This window comes from Lissotriton vulgaris, chromosome 2_1 (genome assembly GCF_964263255.1).
Source record: "Lissotriton vulgaris chromosome 2_1, aLisVul1.2, whole genome shotgun sequence".
NCBI classification, from domain to species: Eukaryota; Metazoa; Chordata; class Amphibia; order Caudata; family Salamandridae; genus Lissotriton; species Lissotriton vulgaris.
This window is the reverse complement of record NC_141687.1, coordinates 539,351,864-539,375,454: the sequence shown is the minus strand read 5'-3', so window position 1 is coordinate 539,375,454 and position 23,591 is coordinate 539,351,864. Positions and strand designations below refer to the sequence as shown.

Sequence of the window (23,591 nt, the reverse complement as noted above, 5' to 3'; positions counted from 1 at the left end):
AATACTCCATTATACTACCTCCCATCCAAACGCTTATCTTACCTGTAATTTGTGTTTGTTGAAGGGTTGTCTCCACCTGGAATTCACAGTGTCCTAAAGCGTTCTGCAGCTGGGCCCCAACTGGAGTTTCCCGGCGTGGATTTTCTGCAAAGCAAAAGCAACCTGTAGTTGGCCAAATGTTTGCCAAAGTTAAATGCCTGTCACAGAGTTTCCTAAATCAAGAGTCCTAGGAGTTTACTAGTAGTACCACTGTCACTCTCTCGTCTCTCCTCCTAATACTCCATTATACTACCTCCCATCCAAACGCTTATCTTACCTGTAATTTGTGTTTGTTGAAGGGTTGTCTCCACCTGGAATTCACAGTGTCCTAAAGCGTTCTGCAGCTGGGCCCCAACTGGAGTTTCCCGGCGTGGATTTTCTGCAAAGCAAAAGCAACCTGTAGTTGGCCAAATGTTTGCCAAAGTTAAATGCCTGTCACAGAGTTTCCATAATCAAGAGTCCTAGGAGTTTACTAGTAGTACCACTGTCACTCTCTCGCCTCTCCTCCTAATACTCCATTATACTACCTCCCATCCAAACGCTTATCTTACCTGTAATTTGTGTTTGTTGAAGGGTTGTCTCCACCTGGAATTCACAGTGTCCTAAAGCGTTCTGCAGCTGGGCCCCAACTGGAGTTTCCCGGCGTGGATTTTCTGCAAAGCAAAAGCAACCTGTAGTTGGCCAAATGTTTGCCAAAGTTAAATGCCTGTCACAGAGTTTCCTAAATCAAGAGTCCTAGGAGTTTACTAGTAGTACCACTGTCACTCTCTCGCCTCTCCTCCTAATACTCCATTATACTACCTCCCATCCAAACGCTTATCTTACCTGTAATTTGTGTTTGTTGAGGGTTGTCTCCACCTGGAATTCACAGTGTCCTAAAGCGTTCTGCAGCAGGGCCCCAACTGGAGTTTCCCGGCGTGGATTTTCTGCAAAGCAAAAGCAACCTGTAGTTGGCCAAATGTTTGCTAAAGTTAAATGCCTGTAACAGAGTTTCCTAAATCAAGAGACCTAGGAGTTTACTAGTAGTACCACTGTCACTCTCTCGCCTCTCCTCCTAATACTCCATTATACTACCTCCCATCCAAACGCTTATCTTACCTGTAATTTGTGTTTGTTGAGGGTTGTCTCCACCTGGAATTCACAGTGTCCTAAAGCGTTCTGCAGCAGGGCCCCAACTGGAGTTTCCCGGCGTGGATTTTCTGCAAAGCAAAAGCAACCTGTAGTTGGCCAAATGTTTGCCAAAGTTAAATGCCTGTCACAGAGTTTCCTAAATCAAGAGTCCTAGGAGTTTACTAGTAGTACCACTGTCACTCTCTCGCCTCTCCTCCTAATACTCCATTATACTACCTCCCATCCAAACGCTTCTCTTACCTGTAATTTGTGTTTGTTGAGGGTTGTCTCCACCTGGAATTCACAGTGTCCTAAAGCGTTCTGCAGCAGGGCCCCAACTGGAGTTTCCCGGCGTGGATTTTCTGCAAAGCAAAAGCAACCTGTAGTTGGCCAAATGTTTGCCAAAGTTAAATGCCTGTCACAGAGTTTCCTAAATCAAGAGTCCTAGGAGTTTACTAGTAGTACCACTGTCACTCTCTCGCCTCTCCTCCTAATACTCCATTATACTACCTCCCATCCAAACGCTTATCTTACCTGTAATTTGTGTTTGTTGAGGGTTGTCTCCACATGGAATTCACAGTGTCCTAAAGCGTTCTGCAGCAGGACTCACTACTTCCAGTACCTCTTTAGGGGACTCGTCAACGTAAGTTTCTTCATTGTGCGGAATCCAGGCATCAGCATTACGGGAAATGGATAGAATGAGTCTGGAGGAGGAGGATAGACGACCAGGACTGAGTTCTTGGCAACTAACTTGTGAACCTGATGAATGCTGCGGCAAGACAGTTCTGCTGATGGGCTTGTTCTTTGATTGGGTGATTACAGTTTTGTTGTGAATGGGATCAAGCACTTGGTAAACAAAGAAAGACAGACACACAGGAATAAAAGTGAATAAGGAGTCGAACTAAAAATAAAGTTAATGAATCATTGACTCATTTTCAGAACTCGGTGTCAGGGAAAATGAACTCGTCCTCATACTCTGCAAATTCAGTCGGTAGTACTTGTGGTAACTGAGGAGAACTTTCCTCAGGTAGGTCGGTGTCCTCTTCTTCCTGCGTGCATTCTCGTACTTTGTAATCTGGTGGTATGAAGTGCTGGTTCATCTTTATCATGGTGAGCCGCTCCACATTTGCGGGCAAGAGGCGGGACCTTTTGGAAGTCACAATGCCACCAGCAGAACTAAAAACACGTTCTGAAGACACGCTTGCGAGTGGGCAAGACAAGTAATTGATAGCCAGGTTGGTGAGCTCTCGCCATATGTTTCTTTTCCCATGCCAATACGCCAATGGGTCCTCAGTAATATTGACCGCTGTTGAGTCATCCAGGTAGGCCTGCACCATTGAAACAATGTTCTCCCGCATTCCTGTACTTTGCACTTCTGTGTCCTTTCTGGGACAAGCAAACCCTAGCTGACTTAGCCAATCCTCTTCAGACATATCGCCTGTGCCTGGTGCAGATGATACGGTTGCTGGTGTGGTTAACGGCTCAGAGGAAAAGACACTCACTTCTGCCACAGGCACAGAAGTGCTTTTATCCGACGCCTGTTGGCCTGCTGATTCACTAGTACTGTCTTCTCCTACAGTTTCCTTCCTCTCTCTTTCAAAACGAATGGCTGACCGAGCTAGCCAACCTTTGTACTCTGTAACATCTGAAGTTTCAAAAGGAATTAATACTTTTCCTAACAATGGCTTTCTGTAACGTGGATCCAGAATAGTAGCACAAATGTAGTGCTGTTGTTTCTTGATATTTACAAGCCGTTTATTGCTAACTAGGCGTTGTAATAATCTCTGCGCCAACTCATATGCTTCATTCTTTCCCGCATCCTTTAATTCTGAAGACACCACCTTGACTTGGTGCTCGAGCTTCAGCAACAATGGGATAGCTTTGCTCAAAGAACAGTCCTCCCTGCTGACTTCACGCGTGAAGACCTCAAAAGGACGAAGCATGTCTGTCAGGCTTTTAACTAGCTGCCATTGCTCCACCGCTAGCATCATTTCTGTCGGATCACCACCCAGGTTGTAGAAATACTCATTGACTACTGGAAACAGCTCATGCAGACGCTCAAGCATGTAGAAGGTTGAGTTCCAACGTGTTGCCACCTCCTGGATAAGTGCTTTCACTGGCATTCTACGTACATTTTGCTGGCGCCTCAGCTCCTTCCGGGCCTTAAAAGAATGGTTGAAATGTGTGCATATTCTTCTGCAGATGGTCAGTATTTTGTCGACTGCAGGTTCTTTTTTCAAGAACTTTTGCACGACACGGTTCATACAGTGCGCCAAACACGGCACTCTGAAATAGTCACCGTCCGCCATGGCCTTAACTACATTGCTGCCATTATCAGTAGAAACATAACCAACCTTGCAATTTCTTTTGGGCAGCCATTGCAAGACCTTTTTGTTAAAGTCATGCAAAATGTTGTCTGCAGTATGAGTTTTCTCCATGCCAAACATGGCTAATGTTGCATGTTTACGAGCACCCTTAAAAATGTCGACCAAGTCACCACCTGCATTTATCCGTTTAGCAACCCCTGAAAAAGAGACCCAGTGTGCAGTGATGCACATGTAATCAAGGGCTTGGCAACTGGTCCACATGTCTGTTGTCAGGTGTATAGTGTGAACAGCACTCTTCTGCAAAGCTGCCCCAACCAACTCAAGCACCTCTTTATGTAGTGCTGGAACAGCAACCCTGGCAAAATAGAACCGGCTAGGAACCTTCCATTTAGGGGCCAGTGTTGCCACGAGTTCAAGAAAACCCACACCTTCGACAAACGAAAAAGGGAGAAGGTCCACCGCTAGCATTTTAGCCAGCTTAGTGTTATACAGGCGCACAATTGGGTGGTTGCGTTGAAATGGCGCATCTGAGGAGAACATGTCTGTAATGCTGCGCTGGACAAGTTTAATGGATGATGCTGATTCCTTCTTCGACCCACTTCTGCTCAGTGTTGACATTTTCCGCATTGGTGTGTCTCCCAGACTCTCAGTGTGCCTCCTATGTGTTCCGGAGGGTGTGGTGCTGCCAGGGGTACTGGGTGCGCCCGAATAAATGTCTGACGCTTCTTCTACCTCCCCGTCATCTTCAGATGAAACACCTAGTACGGGTTTATTTTGGCCACTTGCCCTTTGGGATTCCTTTGCCTTGATGTTTGCTAGGTGTGCAAACCATTCTACAGAGTGCCTTCTTTCAAGATGACCTAGCTGGCCTCCGGTACCATAGTTGGTACCAATCTTACCGCGGCTAACTGTAGTCGTACAAATGGAACAAACGGCTAGGTTATCATGCTTTGCATGGACACTAAAATAGTTCCAAACTGGGGACTGGAAACTTCTGGTTTTGCCGCACGAGGTGATGATACTGCCAATGCCAGATGAAGCAGTGGTGGATGAGCCTTGCAGACCTCTACTGGGTTGTGCAATTATTGCAGCAACCCTACTTGAGGGAGTCGAGCTGGATGGAGTTCCCCTCTGGGGAGAAAATATGGGAGCTGTAGGTTTTGGTGAACTTGTACTACATGACTGCGTTGGTGGTGCTACCAGTGCCACATCGCCAGGGTCACGCTCAGCATGACGTCGGGATAGGGTATAAATGTCTGTCTGCTGCATGGCCGGTGTGGCTGGAATGACGTGTGTGATGACTAGGTCATTGCTGTCATCCTGTTCATCAACATCAGAATGCACCACTTCATCAAGTCCGACGTTCGGATCCATAAGTATGAGCTTTCCGGGGCCCTTCCTTTTAACATTTGATACCTTTCTCAGCTCATGGTGTGCCTCCCTCTCAGACGTCGGAGATAGTTGCCAATCTGGATCCAGATCATCTGATGGAGCGGGGCTTGAAGAGGAACTTCTACACACCCTCCTTGATCTTTTCCTTGCTGGGGAGCTGGGAGAAAATGAATCATCAGGAGGAGTGGCTTCGTCTTCCTGACTTGATACCCCGGGTCCAAAGTCAATTTCCTCCTGTGCCCCGACTTCGGGAAGAACAACCATTGTGGCCACTTGCACCGCTCCATGCGCCGCTACATGGCCCTCTTCACTGACCTCTACTTGCAACTCTTCATGGACCTCGCCTTCTCGGCCTTCTCCTTCTCGGCCTTCTCCTTCTCGGCCTTCTCCTTCTCGGCCTTCTCCTTCTCGGCCTTCTCCTTCTCGGCCTTCTCCTTCTCGGCCTTCCCCTTCTCGGCCTTCCCCTTCTCGGCCTTCCCCTTCTCGGCCAGCTCCTTCTCGACCAGCTCCTTCTCGGACAGCTCCTTGCGCATGTACTTGTGCTTGTACTGTTAGCTCATGCAGTTGTTGTTGCGGCTTTGGTTGTTGAATAGTACTTGAGCCAACATCACTGGTCGTTGGTGATTGAACCAATAAACAGGCTACCTGTGCAGCACTCATGGTGGACTTTGGTTCTTTTTTCCACATAAATTTAGTGGTCGAGGCACCAGACTCCTTGGTAAGTGGTGCCACTTGCTTCTTCTTCTCCTTAGTAGAGACATCTTTCTTGCAAGAGGAGCTACGGGCACCTCTTTTCGGACCCATCTTCTGATTCTTCTTCAGATGTCGGAACAGCAGGCCGCAGCAGGACTTCTTCCTGGCACTGATGCTCAACGATGATGCAGAGTTCTTGACTTTGTGCACCTAAAAGCAAACGAAGACAGAGGAACATCAGTTAAATATATGTTGCATATGTGGCGCTTCATTTAATAGTTTGCAAGTAGGCATTTATGAATACACACGTGCACACCACAATATGGAAATATCAAAAATAAGAATTGCTACATTTTTGGGAAACAGGAATTCAACATTGATCCAAGAGAGCCCACAGAGAGGCTTGCAGTTTCATGTACCACTGACTCAACCTGGGCACAAGGGGTGAAAGCAAGGAAAAATGGGTGCAGGCCTATGGCACAAAGCTCACTGCCTGCCTTTAAAATGTCCGCTTGACCCCCATCCACATGGCCAGGAGGACCATGCCTCAAAATGGCCCCACCCAACATAGCCAGCCCCCAACCCCTACTCCAAAAAGTCAAAAAAGACAACACAAATCACCACATTCCAATGCCATCCATCAAGTTTCAGAAGGTTTATGCTGCCTGCTGGTGGTTTTCTGGTGCAGAATTGCACTTTTTGCAATTTAGCGAGTGCGAGATTGTTGCTTCACGACGCGAACGCGGCAAAACACCCGCAAAATCACCAAAACAACCGCAAAAGTCGGAAAACACACACAAAAATCACCACAAAGAAAATCAACTTATCAACTTACTTGTGAAATCAAATTTCGAATACACACGTGCACACCACAATATGGAAATATCAAAAATAAGAATTGCTACATTTTTGGGAAACAGGAATTCAACATTGAACCAAGAGAGCCCACAGAGAGGCATGTAGTTAGTTTCATGTACCACTGACTCAACCTGGGCACAAGGGGTGAAAGCAAGGAAAAATGGGTGCAGGCCTATGGCACAAAGCTCACTGCCTGCCTTCAAAATGGCCGCTTGACCCCCATCCACATGGCCAGGAGGACCATGCTTCAAAATGGCCCCACCCAACATAGCCAGCCCCCAACCCCTACTCCAAAAAGTCAAAAAAGACAACACAAATCACCACATTCCAATGCCATCCATCAAGTTTCAGAAGGTTTATGCTGCCTGCTGGTGGTTTTCTGGTGCAGAATTGCACTTTTTGCAATTTAGCGAGTGCGAGATTGTTGCTTCACGACGCGAACGCGGCAAAACACCCGCAAAATCACCAAAACAACCGCAAAAGTCGGAAAACACACACAAAAATCACCACAAAGAAAATCAACTTATCAACTTACTTGTGAAATCAAATTTCGAATACACACGTGCACACCACAATATGGAAATATCAAAAATAAGAATTGCTACATTTTTGGGAAATAGGAATTCAACATTGAACCAAGAGAGCCCACAGAGAGGCATGTAGTTAGTTTCATGTACCACTGACTCAACCTGGGCACAAGGGGTGAAAGCAAGGAAAAATGGGTGCAGGCCTATGGCACAAAGCTCACTGCCTACCTTCAAAATGTCCGCTTGACCCCCATCCACATGGCCAGGAGGACCATGCCTCAAAATGGCCCCACCCAACATAGCCAGCCCCCAACCCCTACTCCAAAAAGTCAAAAAAGACAACACAAATCACCACATTCCAATGCCATCCATCAAGTTTCAGAAGGTTTATGCTGCCTGCTGGTGGTTTTCTGGTGCAGAATTGCACTTTTTGCAATTTAGCGAGTGCGAGATTGTTGCTTCACGACGCGAACGCGGCAAAACACCCGCTAAATCACCAAAACAACCGCAAAAGTCGGAAAACACACACAAAAATCACCACAAAGAAAATCAACTTATCAACTTACTTGTGAAATCAAATTTCGAATACACACGTGCACACCACAATATGGAAATATCAAAAATAAGAATTGCTACATTTTTGAGAAACAGGAATTCAACATTGATCCAAGAGAGCCCACAGAGAGGCATGTAGTTAGTTTCATGTACCACTGACTCAACCTGGGCACAAGGGGTGAAAGCAAGGAAAAATGGGTGCAGGCCTATGGCACAAAGCTCACTGCCTGCCTTCAAAATGGCCGCTTGACCCCCATCCACATGGCCAGGAGGACCATGCTTCAAAATGGCCCCACCCAACATAGCCAGCCCCCAACCCCTACTCCAAAAAGTCAAAAAAGACAACACAAATCAGCACAATCCAATGCCATCCATCAAGTTTCAGAAGGTTTATGCTGCCTGCTGGTGGTTTTCTGGTGCAGAATTGCACTTTTTGCAATTTAGCGAGTGCGAGATTGTTGCTTCACGACGCGAACGCGGCAAAATACCCGCTAAATCACCAAAACCACCCCAAAAGTCGGAAAACACACACAAAAATCACCACAAAGAAAATCAACTTATCAACTTATTTGTGAAATCAAATTTCGAATCCAAAAGTTATTACAAATGGCCCATCACCAACATAGCCAGCCCCCAACACCACCCCAAAAGTCGATTAACACACACAAAAATCACCACAAACAACATCAACTTATCAACTTACTTGTGAAATCAAATTTTGAATCCAAAAGGCCTCAAATCCAAATATCCAGCAGCATCCACAAAAAGTAATCCTTCCCAGTCAAGATCGAATCCAAAATGGCCAGGAAAGGAAACAGGAACAGGAAGTTGGAGACTGGGGCACTTCCTTCACCCCTCCCCAATGGGAGGAACTTGCTGGACAGGAACAGGAAGTTGGAGACTGGGCCACTTCCTTCCTTCACTCCTCCGCCATTTTTATTTTTTTTTGTAATTTCGCGAGTGCGAGATTGTTGCTGCCCGCGCCGCGGGCCGCGAGCAGTGCGAACACAAGCAAAAAATCCGCAGCGCGCGGATTTGCGGATTTTGCGGGAAATCCGCGAATCTCGCGGATTGCGGATTTACCGAAAATCCGCAAAATCCGCGAGCGGAACGGATTTTACGCCCATGCCTAATATCCTCGCGATGATGCTCTCCGGGCCCAATTATAGGGACATTTTTATTGTTAATGTATATGCCCGTGGCCTCCATGGAGGAATGAGTCCAGTGACCATTATCAACTAACTAGATTCCTTACTCAGCTCCACAGGGAGGGACAAATATGTAGTGGTGGCCGGGGATCTTAACTGCACTTTTGAACCCTATGTGGGGGGTGAGGAGGACTTCTTTGCAGAAGAAGATAAGCTTTGGAAGGTCCCACCTCTAGAATTAAAACCCATTAAGAAAGAGACAGAGGCAACACTGCATTGGTTAGGATTTTGCCTCGAGTGGGGGTTGAGAGCAGTTAACGGCCGATCACTCTCCGATAAGATAGGGAAAGCTACATATGACAATGGTACCAGGATGAGCAGAATAGATTATATTCTTATTAAAGCGGAGTATTGGCCATCTATGGTGGATATGCTGGTCTTGGCTCGTCCGGAGAGTGACCACAATCCACTGGTCCTTAGCTTGGAGCTTGGAAGTAACACATCAATGGTGAGGCCCACTGAATACACTACTGCAGATGTCTTTTTAACGAATGATAGGAGGAGGGTGCGGTGGAGTAGGGTAGTGGAAGACCAGCTGTTTTAAATATTATTTCCGACACAGTTTTAGAAATGCTACAAGCCATGGAGGCATTGGTTGACCCAATGGATATTCTGGTGAATATAAGTGGACTATATGAGCGCCTTTTTAGTACTCTGAAAGCCCTCTTTTCTACAAATACAAAGCCTGTGAAAATCCTGACCGGTAAATCAGGGAGTAAATGGCATAATAAACGGTGCCGTCAGGCGCGTAATTGCCTGATCAAAACACTAAAAACCTGTGATAGCGCTGAAATCAGGAAGGCAAGACTGAAGTACAAAATAGTTCAGAGAGAGGCAAAGAGAGACTGGGACGACCGTCATTGGCAGGATCTCTATGAGGCAAGTCTGTCCTCTAATCAAACCAAGTTCTGGCAGATAGTCAAATGGGGGAGCACCGTGGAACTTCAAACTCCATCAAATCATGTTCCAGCTGAAGACTGGGTAGAACATTTTGAATCCTAGTTTAGTAGCCCGGAAGATATGGTTGCTTGTGGCCCAATTGTGAGAACTTTGGTACCAAAGCTGTTGGGTTCTCTCCCATTATTTGATGCTAAGGATGCAGAGTTTGCTCTATGCCAGACTAAAGGCGTTAAAGCCCCAGGTATGGATTGCATCCCGGCGGACCTTTTCAAGTATGACCCCACGGTTTGGGTACCGTATATTACCATACTAGCGGACGCCTTCGCGAATGGAGCTCCCATTCCGGACTCCTGACGGGGGGCGGAAATTCTCCCTATTTTTAAAAATGGGGACCGTCGTCTCCGGGGAACTACCGGCCCATCAGTTTAATAGACGCAATCCAGAAAATCATATCCAGGATGGTGTAGTCTAAAATTCAGGTCTGGATGGAGCTTGAGAACATCTTATCGCCCATGCAGGCTGGCTTTAGATCCTGTGTCAGTACGATCGGCCAGGTATTTAGATTCATCCTTATTTACTGGAAGGTGGTGTTCCTGGGTGGGGGAGCAATTTATGCTGCGTTTGTAGACTTAAAGTCTGCATTCAACCTTATTCCCGGAGCCAAACTGTGGGAATCCTTGAGAATTATGGGTATGCCGAGTGACCTTCTGGACTTGGTTGTAAGATTGCACGAGGCAAACTTTGCGCAGGTTAGATGGGGTACGCAGGGGCAGGTAACCCATAGATTCCCAGTCATTCATGGGGTTCTCCATGGGTGTGCGTACTCGTGCCAACCTTATTTTTATTGTTTATTAATAGAATTGTACAGTTCTTTGTGGACACGCCAACTGACGCCCCCTCTTTAGGTGGCACCAAGTTCCCCTTTCCTCATCTTTGCTGATGACACCCTTATCCTTTCCAAAACCCAAAAAGGGGCTACAAATGGCACTAATTAAATTTGAGGAATTCTGTAAGGTCAATGATCTTCAGGGGAATGTGAGTAAGACCAAATTTATGGTGCTAACGAAAAATAGGCCAAGGGTGGGTCATGTCTGTATGAATGGTACTGGGTTAGAGCAGGTGGATGTAATGACCTACTTGAGGGTTGTTCTGGACAACAGAGTTAGATGGAAAGCCCAGATCAATGTACTCTCTTTGAAATTCTCGCAGCTGAGTGGGACTCTGATTAAAGAACAGAGAACCTCGTTTACAAAAAGAATTGGTCCTGCACTTAAAATATATTATGCCAAAATAAGATCTGCAATATTGTATGGTGCGGACCTTTGGGGTTACACGGATCTGTCCCAATTGGTTAGAGTACAAAATACATTTTTACGTGGTCTGGTTGGCCTGCCTCAATCTACCCCAATGAAACCTTTATTATTGGATCTAGGTTGCCATCCTATTGAAGAAGTTGCACAATTTAGGACTGTTGCCCAGTGGAGGAGGATCTGGTCAACCCCGGAACTCACATCCTTTGCAAAGGAAATAGAAGATCTTAGATCTTTGGTGGGTTCTGGTAATCTTCCAAGGTTCAAAACTGTGAAAACAATTTTAGACAACATGGGCTTAAGTCACCTTTGGTCTGACCCTGGAAATAATGTATTCCCATCTAATAAGGAATTTAAGGATCTTTATTGGGCGGTCATTAGAAACAAGCTTATTGTTGAATCTACCTCATCATCCTTGACCGGTAGCTTTCTGACTCACAAGCTCGACCCCTCGTATGAAAACTACTGGGACGCTATTACTAAGAGCAGAGTCAGGAAGCTGTACCATCAGTTTAGAGTTGGGTCATTACCATTAAGATCCTTCATATATAAGTGGCGGGGTCAGTCTAGGAATACTTGCCCGTGGTGTATTGACCAGGAAGAGTAGATTGGTCATGTTTTTTTTATTTGCCCCACATATGCTGCCCCCGAAGAAAATGGTTAAAACCAACTTGCAATAACATGAGTACACGGGTGGGTCAGGAGGCTCTATGGCTGCTGAGGACGAATACATCTGTCCCTGTGGCCATAGCAGTAGCAAAATTCTTAGGTTGGACATGGGTTATTAGAGCAAGGCATCCCACTGACATTGACATTTGTTAGTTTCCTATTTGATTGGTTTATTTTTTTATGCATATTTTGGTACGTCACTTTTTGATCAATTTAACTCTGTTTTATATATCCCTTATAATTACCTATTTGGGTTTCTTTTAAACTGTTTAAATTAAATGTTTGGAGTGGTGTTTTGGCACTTAATGGTTAAGTAAGATTTCCATTGTACTTTTTATGGCAATTCTTGTAAATATCTGAAACCTATTGTTTTTATGTTGTTGTCTTTTATGATGAACTATATCGAAATAAAGACGTATGAACTGAACTAACTCACCACCTTCAACTGCCCCGCATTATTGACTCAGCTAAATCTATAGGAATCACCCTGGACAAGCACTTGAACATGAATACTCAAATCAGCAATGTGTGCAAGGAAGCTAACCACCTTCTGAGGATACTCAGGAATCTCATACCATTCCTACCACAAGCTGACTTCAAGCAAGTGGTCCAAGCGCTTGTTTTGCTGAGGCTTGACTATGGTGGTGTTACGCTCTGTGGCCTCCCCAAATATACCTTGGCCCCACTAAGGGCATCATTGAATGCGGCGGCCAGATTGGTTATGGGCACCAAGCGAAATGCTCACATCTCCCCAGTCTTAAAATCCCTAAACTGGCTGCCCTATGAAGCAAGAATACAGCTAAAGATTGCCTGCCAATCTCACAAAGGCCTCCACTTTAACCCCTTTGCTATGAGGCACACTGGAGCTGTGCTTATGACGAGCTGAGCTCGTCATGAACAATGGGATTCAAAGCCTCCCAGCACAGAAGGGGAAAAGCCATAGCAGCCAAGGTGCTAAAACCCCGACGATCTAGCGAAAAAGCTAGAACTATCTGGAGGGGGTAGATGGTCTAGGAGTGCTAACTCTGTTCTCCTGAAACCTCAGATCTTTCACAAAAAGAGAACATGCTAACAAGCCTTCTCCGGCTCTGCACTGAAAATCTGGAACTCTCTTCAACCGGAAATTCGTAGAATCTCCTCCAAGGTTGCTTTCAAATTGGAAGTAAAAAGATTCCTCATGAATAAGTTCTTACCTTAATAGGATGCACAATTGTATGCTCTAATGCATTGACATACTCCCTGTAGCGCAGAGCTGGATGCTAATCTTGTTGAATCATTTGCTCCCCTCCTATGTCGCTATGTAGCAGTTACTAGCCCTTTCTTTGCTGGCCTCCAGGATTTATAACTGGCCTTGTTATGTGAGCCCTATTTGATTCGTAGTCTGTTTTATATTCCCATATGACTCATTTACTGAACTGTTACCTTCCTTTCCCACAAATTGTAGAGCGCTCTGATATCCCTCGGGATCGAGTTCATGCTATATAAAACTTTATAAATAAATCTGGCAATTGGAAAATCTAATTGTACATAGCTAGTCTGGCTTCCCGTTATCTGACTCATGTTGGAAGGACTGCTGTGCTCAGGTAAAAAGGTGTTCCATTTAATTATAGACAGAACGTAATCCATTTTCAAATGCATTCACCATCTATACCACACTCTGTAACCTATGGCAACGTTTTTCCTCAGGGTTATAAGGATGTTAGAAATGCAGAGCTGCCAGTGTGGCCTTTTACACACATAGCATGGTCATTCCCATCGGTGCTAGACATCTGGCACAAAAATGCGACTCAGTAGGCACAATATTTCAGGGCCCTATTGCTTCACCACTTATTCTTGCTCTCATGGGGTGCACTGAGGTCATACCTAAAAAAATGTTTTTGTGTCTAAGGTATTTCTGCTGGTCAAGAGGAGGGTGGAGACAGGGCCATCTGTAGGGCAGTGAGACTGGTGCATCTGCACTGGCTACTGACCTAGATGGGTGCACTAACCAGAGGGAGGGGGGGGTGCTGTGTTTAGCACAACTTAAGATTTAAAAGCACCTGCTGCAGAGTTCCTTGGGTGTTCAGCTTTCAGCCAGCAAAAGAAATGTCAAAATAACTATTGTGATTAATGTTCCTGCTAAAGAGAGAGATTGGAATTTTGTCTAGTTACAGTTTAGACTCACCATGAAGTAGTGCAGAGGGATAGTATACCTGCTGCAAAGAACAGATCTGTACTTTATGTGAATAGCTGAGTGGATTAGTAAAGCCAGCCTTTATCAGCACTTTGAAACAAATGAAATGCATGTTAGAGAAGGGCTGTGGAGAGATGAGGGGCACTTTTGCCGGGTGCTAGTGAGCGAATTCGAGGCGGATGTAATTGGGTGGAGGGCACATAAAAAGATTGTTGTATCTGGCGCCACCGGCGCTAAAGCTGGCCCTTCGTTGGCAATGCATTTTCTGAGTTCCAAGCCACCTAAAAGCAAAGTCTGGCTTAAAGATTGTGCTTTATTGCAATGAACCGATGGACAACCATACCGCGGTTCGATATTACTCATCCTGCTACATGCCAAAAAAAATTCTGGGAATGATTGTCTTCCTACAGCAAGAGACAGATTATGATGCCTAAAATTACAAGATAGGTTGAACTGTAATTATACTCTGTGTAAGATTGGTGAAGTGGACTCCCGAATAATTCTGCTGATCTGGTTTGGTGTAGCAAGGATACTTTCAAGAGATGTGGTGTGTTTCAATACCAAAGCTGTATCGTCTGGATGTGTGTAGTGCTTCTCCATGTCACATCTGTATGTTGCTATATTAAAAAAAAATCAAAAATAAAAGTTTTAAAAAGAGGGAAAAAGGACACAAATTTGGCCTGGATACCTTAGTGGAAAAAAGTTAAGAAGGCTTAAACATGAAGCGCTAAAAACATCAAACAGAGCTAAGCACTTGGAGCTTTAGCAGATAGAGGGGTAAATCAGCTGTTGTCATCTTCGTGGAGCTATTGTTTTTCAAAGTGGCTCTTATCATCAGACAGGATCTATTCTCTTCTTAGAGGTGCTCTTAATCCTCTCAGAAAGGCAATGTTGCCCTTCAGAAATGGGCAGTTGGTCGAAGTGGGCCAAGTGTTGTTCTCAAAGTTCTGTCTTCCTTTGGTCAAGTGTTTGTGTTCTTTCTCACATGTGTTTCTTTTTTCATGGAAATAAGGGACGCCATGTCTCTTCATCATTTCTGTCATTTTTCCAAGGTTTTTATTTTAAGGGCTTTATAAGAACCACAGTTGCGTTTTATTTGCTTGCTTTATTTTCTTCATCATTAGCTCTGAGCAGATGCTATCAAAGTCAAACAGTAGCTTTTTGAAAATGAGAGTTATTTAATTTAGCTAATAATAATACTTTTTCAAGTACCTAGAGATAAATATTCACATTGTGCACTACATAAAAAGGAATGTTGTATGTAGCTGATGCTTTTTGTTGGATCATATACAAAATACAAAAAGCTCTAAAAGGATAGGTTCAAAAGTACAATTCTGCCAAAATTAGCACAAAAGTTGTTATTGGTAAGGATTGTTTTTCAAATTCTGCTTGAATACTTTCAAAGGATTTTTTTACATGTATACCTGGTTATCATGTTTTTCAAATTGGGACACCACACATTGATGCAGCAAAGCTTTTTCATTTTGCCTTAGATGAAAACGAAAGAGTTAAACGACTACAAAATATTTATGCAAATAAAGACATTTTAACAAGAAAAAAACATCCTTGCCAAAGGATTACATTTAGAAGTTGATGGTCACTACCATTATTCTGGGCTCTGTACCTTCAATAGGTAGATTGCTCATGGTAAAAAAAAGGGAAAGGACCAGCTTGAAGAGATTTCTAACTCTTTAAAGGTCCTGTTTGGCAGGCGCCTTAAGGTGTGGTTGACTCGTTTCTGCCTGTTTATTCTAGGCTTCTTCAGGACTGCGCAATGGTATATACAATCACTTGAAAGAAATACGTTAAAACCATATAGTCAGAGGATTGACATGACCCATGGTTTGATCACTGGCAATAAATGTAGCATCAATAAATGAGTTGCATACACGCATGGCAAACACTATTTAGTGTCAAGCATGTGTAGTAATATCGAAAACCTTAAAAACATCTTTGACGCAGTGAATAGGCCGCATGTCTGCTATCCAAGTGACTATATACAGTGGTTAATCTGCTTGAAAGAGAGTAGGTTGGGTGTCTATGGAATATCCAGGATGTAGATCACCTGTACGGTAGGTGCTGTGTGTAAAAACTGAGGCACGGCATAAAAAATGGAGCTTACCAATTGTTATCCTGTTTGTATTGACCGAGATTGACCTATTGGGCAGGAAGCGCTCTCAGGAGCATCAGGTTGGATTGCTGGAATTGAACATAACACAATTATGAATCTATGGCATCAGATAAGCTAGATTAGATCCAGAAAAATCTTTGAAAGTTGTCAAGCAGGATTAAAAAATCCTTACCAATAACAATGAATATGTTAATTTTAGTAGAATCTATCCTGCTAGAGCTATCTGTATTTTGTATACTTTGATGTATAGCCTAGGCTCTAGAGGGGTATATGGGCTCAACCCAATGTTGCTTTGCTTTTTGTTGGGTCAGCATAAACATACATATGCTTCCTTAAATCTATGGGCATGGTGAGCCTGTTGTATGAGTGATGGAACTAGCACTGACTCTGCCTGTGTTGCATAATTTGTGTAAGGTAAGCTTGCAATACTGTTGGCAATGCTATACCTGTTATGCACTTAAAGGAAGCTTGTACTGCTGGTGATGGTGCTGGATCCGGTCTTTGTATTACGTGGCTGAACTGCATCTGTTTGGGCTGCACCAGTCATGTGTTTGACTGGAGCAGGTACTGTTTCATCCTTGATGGTCCTGTTGAGCGTTGGTGCATGTTATGCTTTTAAGTGATCTGAAACGCCTTACCCCTGTATTCAGGAAGACAACATTTCCATTACTAATTACCTTTCTGTGATTTTTCTGTGTGTCAGTGACTGTGCCCTGCTGTTACTAGGCTGCACTGATGCTACATGCACAGCTGCCAAGTGTGATGTATATTCTGCATATAAAATAACTTGGAATTTTTGCTGTCTGTACTGTGCCTGAATATGCTTGACCGGTTCTGTGGTTGAATCCATCACCATTCTTTAGCTCACTCCACCACCCCAGTTCAGACATGGACATATGCAAATCAGTCTGACCCTGTGCCTCATGGGAACAGTCCAGCCCGAACTGCTAAGCAATGTCTTCCATGGACCGGAAACAAGCATCCTGGGACCGGTTTCGGATTCATAATCCTCATCAGCGAGGCTATCTTGAATTCAGTGGTAGAGTGAGCAAGGTACCCACGTCTGGGCATACCCTGCCAACTTAGCGCGAACAAAGCGATACCAAAGGGGATGATGGACGGAGTGTTTAACAAATCAAACACTCACCCCCAGTCAACTGATCTGGGTTTAATCCATCACCATTCTTTAGCCCACTCTGCCACCCCAGTTCAGACATGACCATATGCAAATCAGTCTGACCCTGTGCCTCATGGGAACAGTCCAGCCTGACCTGCAAAGCCATGTCTTCACACTGTATCTGTTCAGCATGTTAGTGAAACTTGAGAGACGTTTTACCATACATAACAAAGATTATTGGCTTTCTTGTTGTTTGCATATTGTAGTGCTAATGATGGTTGGCAATAGAAGGCACCTAAAGGGTATGTCTGTGTAAGAAGGAATGACTGTCCAGGCATTCTGACTGAATATCCAAGGCGTTACCTGCGCTAATGAAAATTACTCAAACAAAAATAAAATTTAGCACTGATCAAAAATAACCACGGCGCTTAACGGATGTTTTTTTTTTTTAATGTCTGCTGATTGGTTTCTTCTCCGATCCTGTGCTGAAATAGCTGCTGGAAGGAAAAGCATGCATTCACAGACAGTAGTTTATTCTTCTAACCATGTTACTTGAAAAACATTGAATGATTGGCCGAGTAGGACCGTACATGTAGGTGAGACATCAAAGCACTAGGATGAAGGTGGTATGCACAAACTTTCTGTACAAACTCTCAGATGCTCCAACCAGTGGCGGTAGGCATTTGCTGAAGGAGGGGGGAGGAGTGCAGGCAGGAAAATAAAAGAAAACAATGACTAAAAAAGAAAAACACTCACATGATCGTGACGGATGATGTCCTCCTCACTCACTCTGACGTCTTCTACTGGGACTGCAGTGCAGACCTCAGCAAACTCCCTCAAATAATCCTGGCCTGCTCATGTGCTGTTAACCAGCATGGTGGGAGTGGCCTATCTTGCCGCTCCACAGTGCACTGGAGACCTGCACTTGCTCTCAACCTAGCTTTCTTAAGACAGCTGGGTCCAGAGATTTAAAGTGCACATGTCTGACTGACCATCGTAAGACCCGCCCGTCCAGACGCTCAGTTTAGGACAACACAATTAAAATGAAAAATTATAATAAATTACCCTTTTATTTTTTAATCTTTGGGGCTTTGGGGGGCACTTAAGTGGGGCGACGCTCCTCATCTCCAATGGAGGAGCCACCCCATGCTTCAATTCTTTGCCTCTGACTTATGCAATAACTAAAGTTATTTCTAAGGTCCCAAGAGAAACTTGAGTTCATCATAAGTGCAACACAACTGTTAAATATAATATTATATACAATATGATAATAATAATAATAATGATAATAATAATAAATTGCTTCTAAATGGCCCTCAACATTATGCCATGCCTCATACAAGAAAGAACCCAAGCTTCCATATACATTGTAAAATGTTTCTTAGGAGATTTGACAGACTGAATTGTTGGCCAGCCAGAGAGCATAGTTAAAAATGTAGAGTACTCAGAATCTAGAGTTTTAGTGCCTCATTGGCCCCAAATACTGCACACTGGTTGGTCAAGCGTCCAGTGGCACTCAAGGCTGTGTAAACCATTACAGAGTTGCTAATGAGGTCATCTGCAGTACGTGGCCTACACCTGCCTTTGGCAAGCAGTGAACAGATGGGCATATATATCAATTGCCCCAGAACCTGAGGGAACTGGCTCTGGTAGATTACAGGATGCACTCGAGGTTAGTTTGGGCTGTAAATTCCTACTAGGGTATTTGCAATCAAACAATGTTGATGGCAGGTTTCTGTTTTGCATTCTGAAGAACCGGGGGTCTTGGAGGAGCATGCTGTTTTTAAAATTCTAATTCTGTAGCTGCCAAAGTCAAAGACAAGGGTGGTAGATTCTGATGAGTGAGAAGTACTTTGAGGTAAAGAAGGTCCCAAGTGAACATGTTCAGGGCTTTGGAGGTTTGCTTCTTTAGGAATATATTCTGCATGTGAGCGCCACATGCATGGATTCATGAGGATGTCAGGAGACGAAGGCTGTGCCTGGATTTCACAAGTAAATGCGGTCTCTCAGGTCCAACAGCAATGTACTGAATACAAAAAGCTACCACTTGACTTTGATAGAATCTGCCCAAAGCTAATGATGAAGAAAATAAAGCAAGCAAATAAAACGCAACTGTGATTCCTTTAAAGCCCTTAAAATAAAAACCTCGGAAAAATGACAGAAATGATAAAGAAACATGGTGTCCCTTATTTCCATGAAAAAAGAAACACATGTAAGAAAGAACACAAACACTTGACAAAAGGACGACAGCAACTTTGAGAACAACACTTGGCCCACTTCGAACAACTGCCCATTTCTGAAGGGCAACATTGCCTTTCTGAGAAGATTTAGAGCACCTCTAACAACGACCACAGCCCCTTGGAGGAAAACAGCCCCTCAGGGGCCAGCACAGTTTGGAAGAGAATAGATCCCCTCTGATGACAGGAGCCACTTTGAAAAACAATAGCTCCATGAAGACGACAACAGCTGATTTACCCCTCTATCTGCTGAAGCTCCAAGGCTGAGCCCTTTTTGATTGTTTTTGCGCTTCACGTTTAAGCCTCCTTAACTTTTTTCCACTAAGGTATCCAGGCCAAATTTGTGTCCCTTTTCCCTCTTTTTAAAACTTTTATTTTAGATTTTTTTTTAGTACAGTAGCAACATACAGATGTGACACGGAGAAGCACCACACACATACAGATGATACAGCTTTGGTAAAGAAACACACCACATTTCTTGGAAGTATCCTTGCTACACCAAACCAGATCAGCAGAATTATTCGGCAGTCCAATTCACCAATCTTAGAGTATAATTACAGTTCAAACTATCTTGTAATTTTAGGCATCAGAATCTGGCTCTTGCTGTAGGAAAACAGTCGTTCCCAGACTTTTTTGGGGCATGTAGCAGGATGAGTAATATCGAACCGTGGTATGGTTGTCCATCAGTTCATTGCAACGTAGCACAATCTTTAAGCCATACTTTGCTTTTAGGTGGTTTAGAACTCATACAATGCATCACCAACCAGCGCCAGCTTTAGCGCCGGTGGTGCCAGATGCAACAATCTTTTTATGTGCCCTCCACCCCCATGACATCCGCCTCAACACCCAACATGTAAAAGAAATTCTTTGAAAGTATTTAAGCAGAATTTGAAATAAAATCCTTACCAATAACAACTTTTGTGCTAATTTTGGCAGAATTGTACTTTTGAATCTATACTTTTAGAGCTATTTGTATCTTGTATATGATCCAACAAAAAGCATCAGCTACATACAGCAATCCCTTTTTATGTAGTGCACAATGTGAATATTTGTCTCTAGGTACTTGAAAAATTATTATTATTAGCTCAATTAAATAACTCTCATTTTCTCAATATCAGAAGGATGAAAGGCTGAGCCATCTCACCAATTATCAAAACTGATTAAAGTTTACTGCTTCCAGGTCTTAAAAACTTTTGATGCTCTAGAAACAATGAGATGGTAAATGATTCAAATGAAACAAGCATGCATGTCCAAATACTATACGGCATCATATGAAAATCATAGGACTTCACAACTTTCGTAAAAGTCTCAGAACTCTAGACACACATAAACAGTGAAGGCATGTTCAACCGAAAAGACTTGTACATTATTGAATGCGTGTGATAGAGATGTGCAGCCAAGCTGTCCGTGTATAATAGAGGATGTGTATGCTAGACACCATATCACATCCCTGCATTGTTGACAAGGGGCCACACACCTGCTGCTGGGGTTCTCATTGCAGTAGAGGTCCTGCCTACTTGGGTCCCCATTCCTTTCTGTTAGAGGTCCTGTCCTGATAGCTGATGTAATTTAGGGGATTCAACAACGCATCCCAAAGGACACATTTACCAGGGAGTCTGTGACCATCATTGAGGCCGCCATTTTTTGGAGGTTCATGCTTCTCCTAATACTTTGTAGGGAGTAACTATCTCTCCCTGAGGACACCATTTGTTTGGGTGATGTCCATAGCTTTCATCACCTATATCATGTACAGGGCTGTCTGCACATCATTTTAAATCAGCATTTCTTTTGGAGATCTTGACCACCGAGCCAGTATTCCCTGTCTGTATGTATGTTTTTTAAGGCTGGTCTGGATAAAAACATCACATTAACTTTTGCAGGGTTCAGTAAAGTCTCCATCATCAGTTATGTGGGAGAATGCCGCCTGGAGGGAATCTGGATCTCACCCAGAATCCAGCATTGTCACCACATTTAAGAGTACTAGGACCAGTGAGGAAATGAAGCGCCATTCTCCGCTATAATCCAGAAGGGTACTCCACTGCCTAAAGGTACTGAAACAAATACATAAAGGGTGCCAATTTCTTTGTCATACTCCAGCAGTTTGCCCTCAGTGTAGGGCTGCTGGGGAAAATACTGTACTTGATAGTGAAAGTCAGGGGGTATGAAGAAGAAAGAGACCAGAGATGTCTCTTGATAAAATCATTTGTTCGAATAGCAGGGTGATAGTGAACAATGTGGTAGAAGTTGTGGCATATAGAGCTGCATTATGGTTCTGATTGCATACAAATTAGAAAATGTTTATCGTGGTATAGCTAAGCTGGAGTAGGAATGGTGGCATTTCTATGAACTCTTCAAGAGCTACCATCAGCTTCATTTGTCTGTACAAGACAGTCCTGCCATGGAGACCACCCAAGCATTGAGCTCCAAGGACCATACAATGAGATGTATTTTTCTATCCTTGCCATCTCTTCTTACAACGGCGGCAGTGATCTCTGGTAGTGTGAGCCTGAGGCTCTGGGTTTGTACAAGAAAGAGAGGCTCACTGTCATATTAGAGACAGTGAGCGGTACACTTAGTGATTGAATAAACAGGGATGGTCAGGCTGGATATATTTTATAGCTTAAACATATTTACTTTCTGGGAAGTTTACTGTTTTAGCCAATGGGGGGACCGAGAGTATGAAGAATGCTGTGATTTATACCAGCCCACAAAAATGTTTAAGGGGGATGATACGTCTCAGTGCTTTTGGCCTTTTGTCTACGAAATCTAGAGAGGTTCTTGGGGAAGACACAGAGTGATACACAGGTGAATCCCCAGGACTTTACTTATAAGTAGGAGAGGGCTGTTGCCCTGGTGGGCATTTTTTCCAATGGCACATATCATTTGTATCTTAGCAACCAAGAAATGAACAAGAAGACTTCACCAGTCTAAGAAAATGGAACAGACTCTGATAACCTTCTTGAATAAAAATTAATGTTAAGCTAGATACTGTGGAGCAGAGGATGATAGCCTTCAAGTGCACGCTGGAGCATGTGTGATTTTGCTGGTTAGGAATATAAAAAGGAAGGTGTTTCATTAGAGGTGGAGACTGACTAATGTGGAACTGACGGTGTGTCAATTAAGAGTTGACACATCAAAAACATCTGTGTTCCAATCCTGTGCATTGACGTCCTTAGCATTCCTAGAGTATCAGACAGAACATCTTGGAAATCAGCACTGACCCAGCCCTTTAAGGTTACTGGGATGGCCCCTGTGCAATAATAAATCGGGACTAGAAAAACTGCTAGAACCTTTCCTTTCCATTAGGTCCTCTCAAACTCCAGGGCAGTCCTTGTTGAAGAAAGCTGTGAGAATACATAAAGGGTTCCAGGTCTTTTGAAAGGAATGGGTTCATGGTCTTCACTACCCTGGTCATAGAGTAGATATTGAGGACAGCAGTATCACGTATGCAACCTTCCCTCCAAATTCATTGCATTCTATTGTCCAGAAAGTTGACTGGTGTGGCTATTACTGATAGACAGAAATGTAGGAACTGAGAAAAGAAGCAATGAAGTGAGGGCTCATTCCTATGTCCTGCTTTGCTGAAAATAAGTTGATCGACACATGACATCTGTGTTTGATTGGGTTGAAGCTGCTGCAGCATTTATAGACTTTGGTTGATAAGGAAAAATTAGCCTCAGCACATTGTATCATGTTATGATACCATGTTGATGTTGGTTGGTGGCCTGTACTAGGTTTGCAGAAAGTTGGCACCTTGAGGTGGTGTATTATGTCGGTTGTGAGATATTCCAGGGTTTGGTCCTGGGAACAATACAAGTGTTAGCAAAAGTGTCTCAAGAGGAATGTGTTACTTTATAAACTTTTTATGAAATCAGGCATGTTATACTTCATTTGTGGGAAACAATGCACTGGGTGAGAGTGTGAAATGTTTGGGAGAAAGGAACAACAAGTCAGTGGTACACTCAATATAAATATGCAATTGTTAGTGAAAGATGTAGAAAACCTTGTAAAATATAGTAAAGCATGACTGCTATGATTTATTGACTAGTATGTAATTATTATGTTTTTTATTATTTTGTCTTTTTGCGGAAGGACAAAAGAAAATAGAAGTTGTCAACAGAAAAATGCCATGTGAGAAAATACAGAGAGGAGAAAAAGTGTTGTTCAGTTTTGAAAAAAACAGGAAATAACAACTCTGTGAAAAGTCAGAAAAAGTATTAGTTAGAGAGGTGATAATGTTTGTATTGCATAGGGGGCATTTGTGATTTTGGACTAGCTTGTTTTGCGTAGGTTTACTTGTCTCTGAGGAAATAATTATCTACTACATAAGCAGCAAACAAGAGCC

The 23,591-nt window shown here is 43.6% G+C and overlaps 1 protein-coding gene across 1 annotated transcript in view; it reads left to right on the top strand.

The window, feature by feature from the left end:
- The window catches only part of LOC147730710 (voltage-gated delayed rectifier potassium channel KCNH8-like), a 1,657,143-nt gene that overhangs the window by 742,026 nt on the left and 891,526 nt on the right, over positions 1-23,591 (top strand). The gene's annotated exons all lie outside the window — the stretch shown is intronic.